Here is a 13,083-nt window from a genome sequence, read left to right as displayed (position 1 = left end):
AGTGTTTCAGGAACTCTTTAAAGAGGTTCAGAAAGAGTTCAGTTCTGGATCTCTTTAGTGTTTTATGAGGTTTTATAAGCACATCAGAGCTTTTCCACTGCCACCAACTGTCTGCTGACATGACGTAACAGTGAACCACGACAGTAAAACAGAGAGCTGAACGATGCTAATGATGTTAATACCAGTTGCTGTTTCCCTCTGTGAAGTTGCTATTCCCTTTCTTTAACATTGTTTGCAGCCGCTGTTAATGAGAAATATTGATTAGAGCTGCTAGACTATTCCCACCTACTGAAATTACTCATATAAACATCTCTCAAATGACATTTAAGAGTGTTTCCACTGTCCCAGGAGTGGAAAGGTCCATCCTTTCATTAAGGAGACTGGAGTTTAGCTCTCATTGGGGACTATTTTTAAATTTCTTTTGCACCCACAAATTGATTTAGGCATTACAAGTTCTTTGATATAGTAGGTTTGGAAAAAGATGGAATTTGGGGTTTAAAAAGACCCTTTCTGAATATTTAATGCATGTTGGAAAGCTTCGTTTTCTAGGTTCCACAGATGCGGTGTCCCAGCCCATCTGAAAGTGATGGCCAAATCCTGCTTTACAGCATTAAAGAGCATGTTTACTGCCTACAACAAAAAAATCATAACCACTGAATATTTTATAACTCATCCATTTGGACAGAGCTGACCGTTGGGCCTCACCTGCCAATTCAACGTTCTGACTTGGACCCCTTCACCGTGTCTGTGTAGTTGGAGCCGTTTGCTACATTTTAATGGATTATCTGTGAGGTATCCAAGGATGTTAGGCTTCAGTTTTCCTCAGTAAAAGTCTTTATCTAATTAGTCCTATATTAATTTAGTCCTGCTTCATTTCAGTAGATACTTCATCTTATGGTGCTATAGAGGAACAAGAGTTTAGCACAGATTATCTTGTGACAAAAACAGAACATTACTAATATTAATAACCTGAATTAATTATGATGAATAAAATAGTATGCTGGTAGGTTATTTTTCTCCATATAACACCTCTAGTGCTCACACATATGTGTGCCTGTGTGTTGTACCAGTACTGTTTGCCAGTTTGCTACTGTTTGCTAAAGCTAGCTAGCTTTCAAATTAAGCTAGCTAGCATTATTAATCCACCCTCTCAGCCACTCCTGGCACTAAAAAACAAAATGGAAGTGGCCAGTGATAATATAGAGAAACTAATAGTACTACTGAAGGTAGCTACAGCCATCATTTATATACATTTTGTGGTGAAGACAACGATGCATTTATTCAAACAGGAAGTTTCAAGTTTAAGAGGTAGATCAAAATAACAGTTACAACGGCACAAACGACCAGTGGAGGAGGACAGACAGTATAAGATGCAATTAAAGGCCAATAAACACATAGAATCATCCAGCACTGATTTAAGTGACTGAGATATCAGTACTCAATACTATATTGACTATACTACATTTATTTTACACAAGCTTCTGTATGGTCCATAAGTCAAAACTTTGACTTACTTGGACGTTGTGAGTTTGTACGTCGAAATTCTGACGTACTAATCTAAAATTTTGCCTTTTTTTTCCTTGACAAGTCTGCCTGATACTTTTTTCTTTTCTTTTTTTCCAGTGGCAGACAAACCTTCTTACTAAGAGCCAGACAACAATAACACAACTGGTGAGACACAAACAGTGTATCAGTCACAAAACAGTCTTGAAATTTAAGTAAGGATGGTTTCATATTTCTGGCTGCAAATAAAATAGCACACAACATATCTCTGACACCGATTAGATCCAAAAGAAAGAATAAGAGCAAGCCATGTTTAAAGAGATTATTTCCACTTCATCTACAAATATCACGCTCTCACATCTTTAAATAGCTGCAATAAGTTTAATTTGAGATTAGTTAAAAGCCTGATTCTGTTCATTTTCATATTTCAGCTCCCTGTAATGCTTACCATGCAAGCCCCATCCCCACCATCTCATTCATATTCAGCATTTATCCGCTTTCATCAGAGGAGATAAAGTTTTTGGCTCTAATATATTTTTCAATTTCTTTCCTTCACATCTTGGCATCCTTTCAGTTTTTTTTATCCAGCAAACATTGATTTGATCCGATGCGATCTCTGATTTACTGAGAATGTCTTTTCTTAAGTTCTCAATAAGCTCTATTAAGCTGCTCCTGCTGGGTGCATGCAAAATAGTCACATACACACACATGTGCAGGAAGGAAGATGAAAGAGGTGAACAGTGAACAAACAGACACCCCGTTATGCTATTGGCAAGAGAGGGAAGAAAGGGATGACAGAGGGAGAGGAGGGGGGGGGAAATGAAGATGCAGGGTGCACAAACAAACACACAGAGGATTTTTAACGGCTATTTGATTCTGTGGGAGTCTGACCATGCAAATCCTTTACTTTAAGGCAGAAAGGAAAACAGAGAGAGCGAGAGAAAAAAAAAAGAAAAAGATGTGAGGAGAACAAGGTCTGCTCATGTTCCTGGAAGAACCGAAGTCAATTACCATAATGAATCGTGGCCTATCTGAGGACGGCCAGAGGACAGAGGGATGGAGGATGGGAAGATAGGAGGTGAAGATATGAAAGCACTTTGCTGGGGAATACATTTTCAAGGTTATTTCTGTGCATCTTCCACATGAACAGATTGGTAAAAACAGCAAAAGATGAGTGAAAAAGTGGCTGAGAGGGACGACTGCGAGGAAAGAGACGGATGAAGACGGCTTGTATCGTAATGACAACATACAATATCTGTTTAATCGCATGTCAACAGTGACATATATGCTGCGAATGTGCTCAGCTGTGACTCGCCTCTTTGGAGAAGTACATTATTGGAAAGTGTTGTTTTCAGCGTGGCTTTTAAGAGAAAGTCCCAAACTCCAAAGAGAAGGCCGTAAGACAAACAGATGCAGACAGGCACAGTGCAAACAACAGAAAATGCAGCCCTACATTATTTGTTTATTCATGGGCTGCTGGACATGTAGGCATACTCACAGTCACTCACTCACACACGTTTGCAGCTAGTATCTTCTGTTCCTTAACGCTTCAGCTGGCTTTGTCCCGGGGCGGCACTTCCCATTCGTAATGTCTGTACAACATCCTCTATAACACTCACGCACATCCTATAAGGGACCCATAATGCTCAGAGCAAACAGAGGAGCCAAGCCGTACGCATCGCTATGCTCTGCCATCAATTATTAAATATAAGTCGCTGGGTTCAGCGGAGGTTGGCTAATGTGAAGCATAAACTCTGGCCTTATTACATTACAGAGCGAATCAGGATCAGCCTAAAATGAAACACAGTCAAAGAAAAACAAAGTTAAAGAGGACTGATGGTGTTTACGTACTCAAAAATGTACAGTTAAGTCCACAATTTGTTGGACAATTGAACACTTTTTGTAGTTTTGCCTCTGTCACCACCACAGTAGACTTTAAATGAAACAATAAGCATCTTTAAAATGATTTCTGACGATGTCTAATCTGACCTTCTTGTTCTTGAGCGTAATCAGTGGTTTGCACTTTCTTGTAGATTTATGAAGCAGTTTCTTGATTGGGACTTTGACAATGATACGTCTACCTCCTTAAGCATGTTCTTGACTTGGTTACATATTGTAAAGTTGTTGTTTTTAACTATAAAAATAATTCTCTGATCATGTACTTTAGTTGTCTTCTGTCTTCTTTTAGGCCTTTAGGGGTTGCTGAGCTGGTCAGCGCATTCCTCGTCTCTAATCATGTACCAGATATTGATGTGGCCACTGTTGAAGTTTCTGCTTTATCTCTGATTGGTTTAATTGGTTTGTCATCCTAATGATGGCTTCCCTCACTTGCACTGACATCTCTTGGGCCTTTGGGCACAGCACTTTGAATTATATTGAGATATTAGGCTCCATTTGTCATGAAATAATGAAAGAGACCTCACTTGGCCATGAAACTGGCTGTAATTCTAAAACAGTTCATGTAACGCAGTTTTGTAAAACCCAGTGAATAAAAGCTGGAAGTCTGCATTTCACTCACACATTGTTTAATTTGAAATCCACTGAGGTGGTGTACAGAACCAAAACTACAATAATTCTGTTTTTGTCCAACAAATTATGTGTTCAGCTTTTGACTGTTATAATTTCTGCATGCTTATATTGCTATACATAGCTAGTGTTTCAAATAACATCAGATTAAGTTATTACGTGTGAGCCAGTTCACAATTCAGGCAGCTTTAACCACTCGGTTTCAGGCAGTTTATTTCTACTCTTGGTCCTTTCAGGCACACAGTTCTGGCTGTGAGACAGTAACTGACCCACCTGCTGTTCAAACCTTGTTTAAAAGGAGCTTTTCAGAACAAAGTTGGGTTAAAGCTGTGAGTCGCAAAATACAGAGAAGGCTAAAATGATGGCGCGTAGACTTCTGAGACAGAGACTGTCTCAGAGGAGCCACAATGAGGGGCCACAATGAGGCCCAGTGTGAGTCAGTTAAGAATTGAACTTAAATTCAAATCATGTAATGCACCACTACATGATACCATAATTAGCATAATAATCAATTCCTATAAACCTCTGCACATCTAGAAAGACAGTCGCTAGAAAACTTCAGCTTGGTCACAGAGATTGGTGGACAAAGACAAACATGGCAACCCAAAGACAACAGACTTTCACAAACAAGAAGAAGAACAGATGGACCTGCACTTCCTTCTGGTACAACGACAGAAATATCTCATTCCAAAGTGAAATGAAACTCAAATACCAGGAGTTCAACACTTTCTCAGACCAGAACAAAATTCAATATTTACTGTAGGAAAACAGTGCCAGGACCTGACAGAAAACTAACACAACTGAGCTTCTCTCTTTAATTCATCTTCATCCTTTCCCCTCTTGTCTTATGGTTATAATTAAGTTGAACTCCTCTCATCAGATACATTTTTTATTTACTACTTCTTGAGCAGTATTAGTAGAGTTTTGGTCACTTGGAACAGCCATGCAGGCTGTAAACACAACACTGTGTAACTGTTATGGAGAACGAATCAGGGAGCTGTGTCAGCAAGCAATGTTTACACCGTCAGCAAACACGGATCAGCATTAGCATTAATTTGGGGTTTTATTTCTGGCCACCTGTCGAATCTAAGTCCAATATGTTTACCTTGTTTTAGCACAGCTTCATTTCCTCTATTTTCTTTGCTTATTTATCTTAACTGACAAACTAATGAGGAAATTATCAGGCTGTTAGGCTTATAAGTGCTTTGCTTTCCTCAACAGGTAGTTGCTATGCTATTTTAGTTAAATGGTTATGGCTGCATGGTACTGTAGCTTTTAATGCACAACATGTGTGATTTAGAATTTGTTTAAATGGTGACAAATTGGAAATGTGAAACTACTAAACATCTCATGTTTCTCTACAGTCCACTCCAAGAGTTAGTGTTGCAGTATAAGTACTTAGGAATAATAATTGATGGCTCGCTGCCTTTTACACCTAACATTTAGTAACTGCTGTCAAAAACTGAAACTGAAACTGTCCTTTCTGTCCAGTTAGGAAAGAAATAGACTTTCTGCTTCTACTTGTATGTCAATGCTCATTTATAGGGATGTTATTTATATGCATGTATCTTCACAATGCATAGATACTCTGGCTACCGTCTCCACTGGGACTTATTCCAAACTCCACTGAACGTATGCTGGGGTTGGTTGGTCTGCTTTATTCTTGTCATAGACTAAACCACTGCTACATTATTATTTAGAAGGGATTTCTTGCCTTGCTCCTTTCTTAATCACTTAGATTAATGAAAAAATTGTGGGGCGTCACTGCCCAAGATTCATTCCTGCTGTCTGTCCTGAAAGTTTGCACTGAACTTTAACAAAAGAGCCTTTAAATTACCAGCTTGCTTTCAGAATTTGCAACAAAATCAGCTCACTAAATGAATTTATGGGGATTTGAAATAACCTAGAGGCAGTTACTCTGGGCTGAAAATGTTTTTCCTGAATACTGCTACCTCCTCTAGGCCAACACAATGACCTTTACTGTTCTTTTAGTCATAATTGGCACTGAAAGTCAAAAAGGTTGGTTATTTTTGTTGTATTTTACTTTTTATATTCACTGTTTTCCACTGTGTATATGTGTTTTTTATACAACTACCATTAATACTATTGGTGTCTGTCTTGGCAAGAACAATGTGGATGTGGATTTTTAATTTTATCCGTCATATTATTAAATAGAGGACTGTGACATAACCTTTATCTCTTGGATGTTTTGTTTATTTGAAATCTCTTTTGATTCCCGATTTATTTATATTCCTGAGTGTCAAGTTCACATGTCTTAGTCCCGGCCTCAGTGATTACTTCCTGTTTTATTTTGATAGGCCCTTGTCTTGTGTATTGTGCTTAGTTTTACTTCCCCTTGTCTCGATAGTCAGATTCCCTTCAGTGTATTCCCCGGTGTTTCCAGGTAATGGTTTGTATATATTGTCTGAGTCTCCTTTTGTTCCTGTTGTGTTGTCCCTCATGGTTGTGTCCTACCTTAAGGTATGTTTAGATTTGTTTTTTCCACCTTGTATTATTTTTGTATCCAGTTTAGGTTAAATAAAAGCGCTTTTAGTTTACTCCTCATTTTTTCAAGTCTTGCATTTGCATCCTACTCCTGCCTGCTACACAGTCAGCTTGCCTGACAGTGCCTGAGTGTCTGCATTTGGGTCTTCATCTTCACAACAAATATGACAGGTTAAGTAAAAAAATTTAAAAATGCTTATGGCAAGCAGAGCAAAACTGAATCACAAAGGAAAATTACGGGTAGAAGAAATCAGTTCAGTGATGCTAAAAGAGCTGCAGGCTTTAGTAATGAATCCCTGTGAGATTGTCACAGTAAGTGAGAGCAGCTTTAATTTATTTGTAGTAGATATTTGCGAACCACTTTCCCTTCTTTTTTCACACATTTTAACCAAATCATTTCTTCCCTACTTTTGTTAAAAAGACTAAAAGCCCGAAAGCGTTTTATTCTTGGATTCTTAGTGTGAAAATAGTGCACAACACACAATGATTCAACAATTACGAGCCCCTACAGACAACAGAAAAGGTGAGAAAACATGCACACTCTCACTGCGAATTAAGGCACTGTTGCTGACGTTATTTGTGTTTTATTGGTTTCTGAAAATGGCTTAAACTATGTGTAGAAAAGATGAATAAGTGGGGCTGATGCAATTCAAGATACAGCAGAAGTATTTTCATGCAGGAAGTCTTAAGGAGTTAAATGTTGTACAGTCGTGTTATAAATTATGTTAGAATACCCGAGAAGGACATTTGAGAGTGAAGTCATTCTGGGAGAATGGCTTAAAGAAGCTCATGACTCTGTGAAAACACATAGCAATATGAACAAGATGAAAGTAAAAGTGATGGAAAGAGGTCTGAGACAGAGAGAGAGGTGTATCCTTGCAATGTTATAACAGCGGATGGGAGTTTCCATTAATAATTTATGAGTGATTAACGAGGCCACAGCAGATTTACTTTCTCTCTGACTTTTTGTCTCAGTGTGACTCAAACTTAGCCAGCAGAGTTCATCTGTACTCCTCTGCCGCTTCTTCAAGGTCAGCATGTATTTAAACATGCCATTTTTTCTAATGGCCAACAGGGGATAACTCCTGTGGTTGCAAAATGAAGTCAGATTGTAAAGAAGCTTACAGAGAAAATGTACTTTTAAGTCTTACTGAATACAGTATGATGTTCATTTTACAAATTAAAGTCCCGCTTAGAGGCAAATAGTTGAGAAAGCAGGGTGTGCGTTGGGTTGAACTAGCCTGGGCATGCAGAGCCACCCAGGCTCTGCCAGATCGGATCTGACAGGGGTGGAGAAGATGGTGACACCTAAAACACAGATAAAACATCACAATGGGACCTGACAATGTTTTTTTTTTGTTTTTTTTTGCATATTTGTCAAATGTAAATGTTTCAGAATATTTTATCCAGTTTATAAAAATTCAATTTATTAAGGAAATAAAAAGCTATCCAAGTCTACCTCCCCCTGTGTGAAAAGGTAAGGTTTCTTGCACCACTTTTTAAATCCTGAACCCAATTTTTTTGGAAAGCTAAGATCAGTTTCACTGGTCACACTCAGGCCTGATTACTGCAAGATCTGCTAGGTCAAGAAACCTGTTAAACAAAACCTATGTGACACAGTAAAGTGGGTTAAAAGATCACAAAAACAGCACATCATGCCACGATCTAAAAAACAGTTGGGAAACAAAGTCACTGACATTTATCAGGCTAGAAAGGGTTACAAAGCAGTTTCTAAGGCTTTGGGACTCCAGTGAACTCCAGGGAGAGGCGTTATCCTCAAAGCGAGAAAACCAGTAACAGTGGTGAATCATCCCAAGTGTGACCAAAATTAGAGCGCATCAACGACTCATCCAGGTCTCACCAGAACCCAGAAGATCTAAAGAACTGCAGGCATCACTTGCTTCAGTTAAGGTCAGAGTTCAACAATAAGAAAGAGACTTAGCAAAATGACGTCCATGGATGAACCACGCCTGATGAAAAAAACCCCACAAAGGCTCGTCTCACATTTGCCAAAAAACATCTTGATGATCTCCAAGACTTTTGGGTTAGCTTTCTTCATGTAAAACTGCATTTCTTTAAATTTGCTCAGGTTCTCTTTGCTTTATATTAAAAATTATTTCATGATCTGAAACATTTGAGTGTGGCAAACATGGAAAAAATAAGAAATCAGGAAGGGGACAATTACTTTTTGTACTGAGACAACTGACATGCATTCAAAGCACATCTACAGAAGAAGATATAGAGAGTGCGCAGACTATAAATAGACCAAGACCACAATGTCCATACTGTGTTTGTGTGACTTCGGTGGACACTACATTGACTCACACCGATTTCAGCGAGACTGCTGCTACTGCTATTACTGATGTTGTGTCAGTTTCTTATAATGGCTTACACTGTTTTTAGAAAAGAAGTATAAATGAGGATGAACCCATTCAAGATACAGCAAAAATATTTTCATATTGTCATTCTTAAAGAGTTAAATGTTGTCCAGTTGTGTTGTGGTGTTTAACCATAACCCTAAAATCTCTGTTCGCCTGAAAAAAATCAATGATTTATGTTGCTTTCCGTGCCCATAGGCAAGACACAATCGCACCATGTGACTGTGTAAACGTCCCCACAGGGAGAGTTAAACCAGCACACACCTCCACATTTAACTGTCACACCTACAGAATAACAACCAGCCATGCTGCAGCTCAGCGATACTGCACTTTCAGAGTTCCCTAAAACCCTGCACCTGCACAGTAACAATCATAGATTAACCAGATACAGCTGGTGAGCGAGGTTTTGTTCTGAGGATAATCTGAAAGTGATTTAGGAGTGATACCTTCAGTATAAAGAGTTTGGAGGACTGTCATTTTCTGCCATTTTAAACACACAAGAGTAGAAGCCAGTGTGTGTATGTGTGCGTGTACTCTTATATAAGCTACAAACATTAGCATGTATGAATAGTGATAGCAGCTCTCCCCTTTTAGTGGGGACTGTTTCATAATAAGCATGTATAGGGTTACTCTACGGTAGAATTAAATAGCTCTTTATCAGTTTTTCTTATCTTGCACACACAAGTTTACAAGTAAAAGAAAGCTTTAATATTTTTTCAGGTTATTAAATCTGAAGTAAGGAAGTAATCTGAAAAAAATATTAATCAACAGTGTGTTAAGGAGCCACATTGTTTCACTAAGCAATATTGGATCTACATTGCAGACAGCATTAGTAAACAGGGAGCACCACATAGTGTAAATAATGTATGCTATAACCAGCGATATCTGCTCATCGCACAGTTGCAACTTAGCACAAAAGCTTCAGTTTGCACGTTGATTTAATTGGGGATTTTAAATTGGCTGCAAGTGTTTGTCTCTGTGGTTCAGCCTTGCAACAGACTGCCAGCCTGTCCAGGCTCTATGCCACCTTTAGTTTTACTTCCTCTGCCACCTTTTCCCTTATGATAGCTATTTCATTGTCCTGTGGTTTTGATCCCAAGGTTTGGGTTTGTTGAGACTTTCTGCTTAAGTATTAAATATTCTGTTTGATTATGGTTTTCTGGTTTTTGTTGCTTGGAGCTCTTATACTCCAGGTTTTCTTTACTTTTGTAAGTGCCAGCTTCATAGTCTCATTCAGGTTTTAGTTTTCCTTTGTTTTGACTTCTGTTTGTTATTTCTTGTGTTAATTTCTAGTTATTTCCTGTTGATTTGTATTCCAGGGTTTTTTCATTCCTTGGTATCTGTACCTTCATTTTGGATCAGGTTTATTGTCACTGTTTAGTCTTCAGTTCTTGTTAGAGTTAGAATCACTTGGTTTAGCTTCATTGCTTTAGTTGATCACTTAACGACTCCTTGTTAAGGCTTCATTTCTGTGTCATGTTACTTCCTGTTTTATTTGTCTCTTACGCTATGTTGTAGTTTTAGTTTCCTATGTCTCGTTGTCTCTGATTTAATTCAGCTGTGTCTAGTTTCCTAGGCGTCTCCACTCTCCCCCCAAGATTTACTGTCTCCCAGCATAGTCTCAAGAGCATGGAGGAGATTCCAGGAGATAGTTACTCTAGGACAGCTGAAGGTTATTACCCATCAGCAGAGTCAGTATCTGCTCCTTTCTATAAGGAGGAAACGCCAACAAAATGACCTCCCGCAGCCCACTGCTGGGAAAGTCTCTGACCAAACAATCAGAGACAGATTTCATGAGGGTGGCCTGAGGACTAGCAGAAGTGCCCTGTGCTTTTCACACATAAACAAGTTCACTCTGAGCACATGTATCTAAAGTTAAAGGGTCTGGAGAAGCTGTGAAGAATGTTATGCTCCCTGTAACATTGTTCTGCACAACCGGTTTGGTTGTGGGTCAGTGATGGTCTGGAGAGGCATATCCTTGGATGGACACACAGACCCCTACAAGCTAGGCAACGACGCTCTGACTGCCATTAGGTGCTGGGATGAAATCTTTGGCCCTATTGTGAGATTCGAAGTTAATGCAGTGAGTCCTGAGTTCCTCCTGTGCTCAACAATGCCCAGCCTCATGTGATGAGAGTATGTAAGTAGTTCCTGTAGAATGAAGGCACAGATACCACTGACTGGCCTCCATGGTCGCCTGATCTAAATCCAGCAGAAAACCTCTGGGAGATTATGCTTTAATTAGTGCTGTCAGCGTTAATCTCGTTAAAATTACGTTAACGCCATAACTGCATTAATGTGGCAAATCTCTGTTAGCGAGTTAGTGCAGATCGCCCCAGGGTTATGGCGTTAACGTCATTTTAACAAGATTAACGCTGACAGCACTAGTTTTAATCCATCTGATGCCAACAGGTTGTACCTCAGCATGTAAAGCAGCTCAGTGATGCCCTGGTCCAGATCTGGGAGGAGATTCCCAAGACACTCTCTGTCGTATCATTAGGAGCATGCCCTGACATTGTCAAGGATGCATACAAACGTGTAGGTCCATACAAACTGCTGAATACCATTTTGAGTTCCATGAAAATGGAAAGCAAATGGACAGCAAAATGGACAAACCAGCCACATCACTTTTTCACTTTGATATATTTGGGGCATCTTTGTAGGCTGATAATTTTCATTTGCATCAAACGATGTAGCATCCTTTCATTCCTAACACATTACTCAATCCATATCAGTATATATATCCAGAATGATTCTTTTTCACATTGAGATCTGATGTGTTTTTAAAGTGTTCCTTTAATTTTTTGAGAAGTTTATATGACGTTCCTGACCTATTGCCTGTGCTCTCGGCCTGTTTATTTTCCCTATTTGCTATGCCTTGTGCGCCTTTTTTTGTTGTTGTTGTTGTTTTTAAGACCTTTGGATTCTGCAGTTGAATTTCTGTTCTAGATTTTCATGTACTTCATACTCCAGCTGAATAATTTCTCTCTCTTTTCTTTTGTTTTATCAAGGTTTGTGTCTGGGGTCTGCATTAGGGACTTTTTATGCACCACCTGACAAGCCGGGACATACACCAGCCCCCATGACCCTGAACTGGATAAGCAGAAGAAAATGGCTGGATGGACCGTTATTGTTTGTGAACAAGGTTACATGATTCAGTCCTCTCCTGTTCCTTTCTTTCTCTACTTACAGCAAAGCTGGATAATGCCACAGAGTAACCACTATGGTGGTTGGTAATTGGACCATTAAGCAAGTGCAACATTAATTCCTTCAAATCCTGCTCCCTCTGTTAACTGAATGTCATTTAAATTGTATTTAATCAGCTACTGTTGTTGTAAAATACACATCTGTCGTGCAAGTTTGGAAACACCAGCTTAGTGTGCAGTCATTTCAGCTTAATCTCTAGAAACAGTTGCATGGAAACAGTCCCTGTGGACAGCAAAGTTTTAAAAGGTATCCACTGGCTAACCTGGGAACCACAAAGCACTGGTTGAGAAGTTCCCCGACTGGTTCTACAGGAACCAGGGGAAAAAAGGGAGAAAATAAAAATTATTATTGTTATTTCTTCTGTTTTCATCCTAACTACTACAACACAAACCTTTATTGTCTCCCAAGCTATATTTCTCTTTCCTATTTATTGTTAAGCATTCCTTTGTAGAACTCTGAGGAGATCTAATTGATCCACAGGGCTGCATCTCAAAGCCTTAACCTGATTTCATACAGAATGAAACTGAGCATATGCACACATACACCAACACATCCACAATGGGAAAACAACAGTCATTTCATTAGCCCCTCATTTTAATATTTATTGTGTCTCCTCTCCCTGGATGTCTGCACAAATCTGTTCTCAATCGCTCCATCTCGTCACCTCTTCATTCCTTCCAATTTATTTCACAGTCAATCACTCCTTCTCCATCTCTCTCCCACCTGCAGGGGCACCTCCCCGTCCTCCCCCTCACACACATAATGTCACCTGTCACCATGCTCCTCTCCAGGTGAAGCAGAGATACCAGCTGGGATCTAAACAGAAGGGAAGGCAGACTCAGCCTCTGCATGCCCATGTGTGCTTGCATATGCAGGGAGATAAGACGAGCAGGCAGGAGGAGGAGCGTGGTGACAAGGACTGACAGCACAAAGGGAGAAGTACAGTGAATACTTGTTAAACCCT

The 13,083-nt window shown here is 39.4% G+C and overlaps 1 protein-coding gene and 2 long non-coding RNA genes across 4 annotated transcripts in view; 2 read left to right on the top strand and 1 right to left on the bottom strand.

The window, feature by feature from the left end:
- Positions 1 to 13,083, bottom strand: part of kcnip3b (Kv channel interacting protein 3b, calsenilin) — a 62,386-nt gene that overhangs the window by 40,610 nt on the left and 8,693 nt on the right. The window lies entirely within an intron of this gene.
- LOC106098661 (uncharacterized) lies at positions 689 to 2,023 on the top strand. The gene is made up of 3 exons (XR_001224941.2): positions 689 to 792; positions 1,624 to 1,671; positions 1,935 to 2,023. It is a non-coding gene; the product is annotated as an uncharacterized LOC106098661 (long non-coding RNA).
- LOC112841842 (uncharacterized) lies at positions 9,863 to 12,473 on the top strand. Its single transcript, XR_003213234.1, has 2 exons — positions 9,863 to 11,052; positions 11,924 to 12,473. It is a non-coding gene; the product is annotated as an uncharacterized LOC112841842 (long non-coding RNA).

This window comes from Oreochromis niloticus, linkage group LG12 (genome assembly GCF_001858045.2).
Source record: "Oreochromis niloticus isolate F11D_XX linkage group LG12, O_niloticus_UMD_NMBU, whole genome shotgun sequence".
Taxonomy (NCBI): Eukaryota; Metazoa; Chordata; class Actinopteri; order Cichliformes; family Cichlidae; genus Oreochromis; species Oreochromis niloticus.
This window is presented reverse-complemented; position numbering and strand designations above follow the sequence as displayed.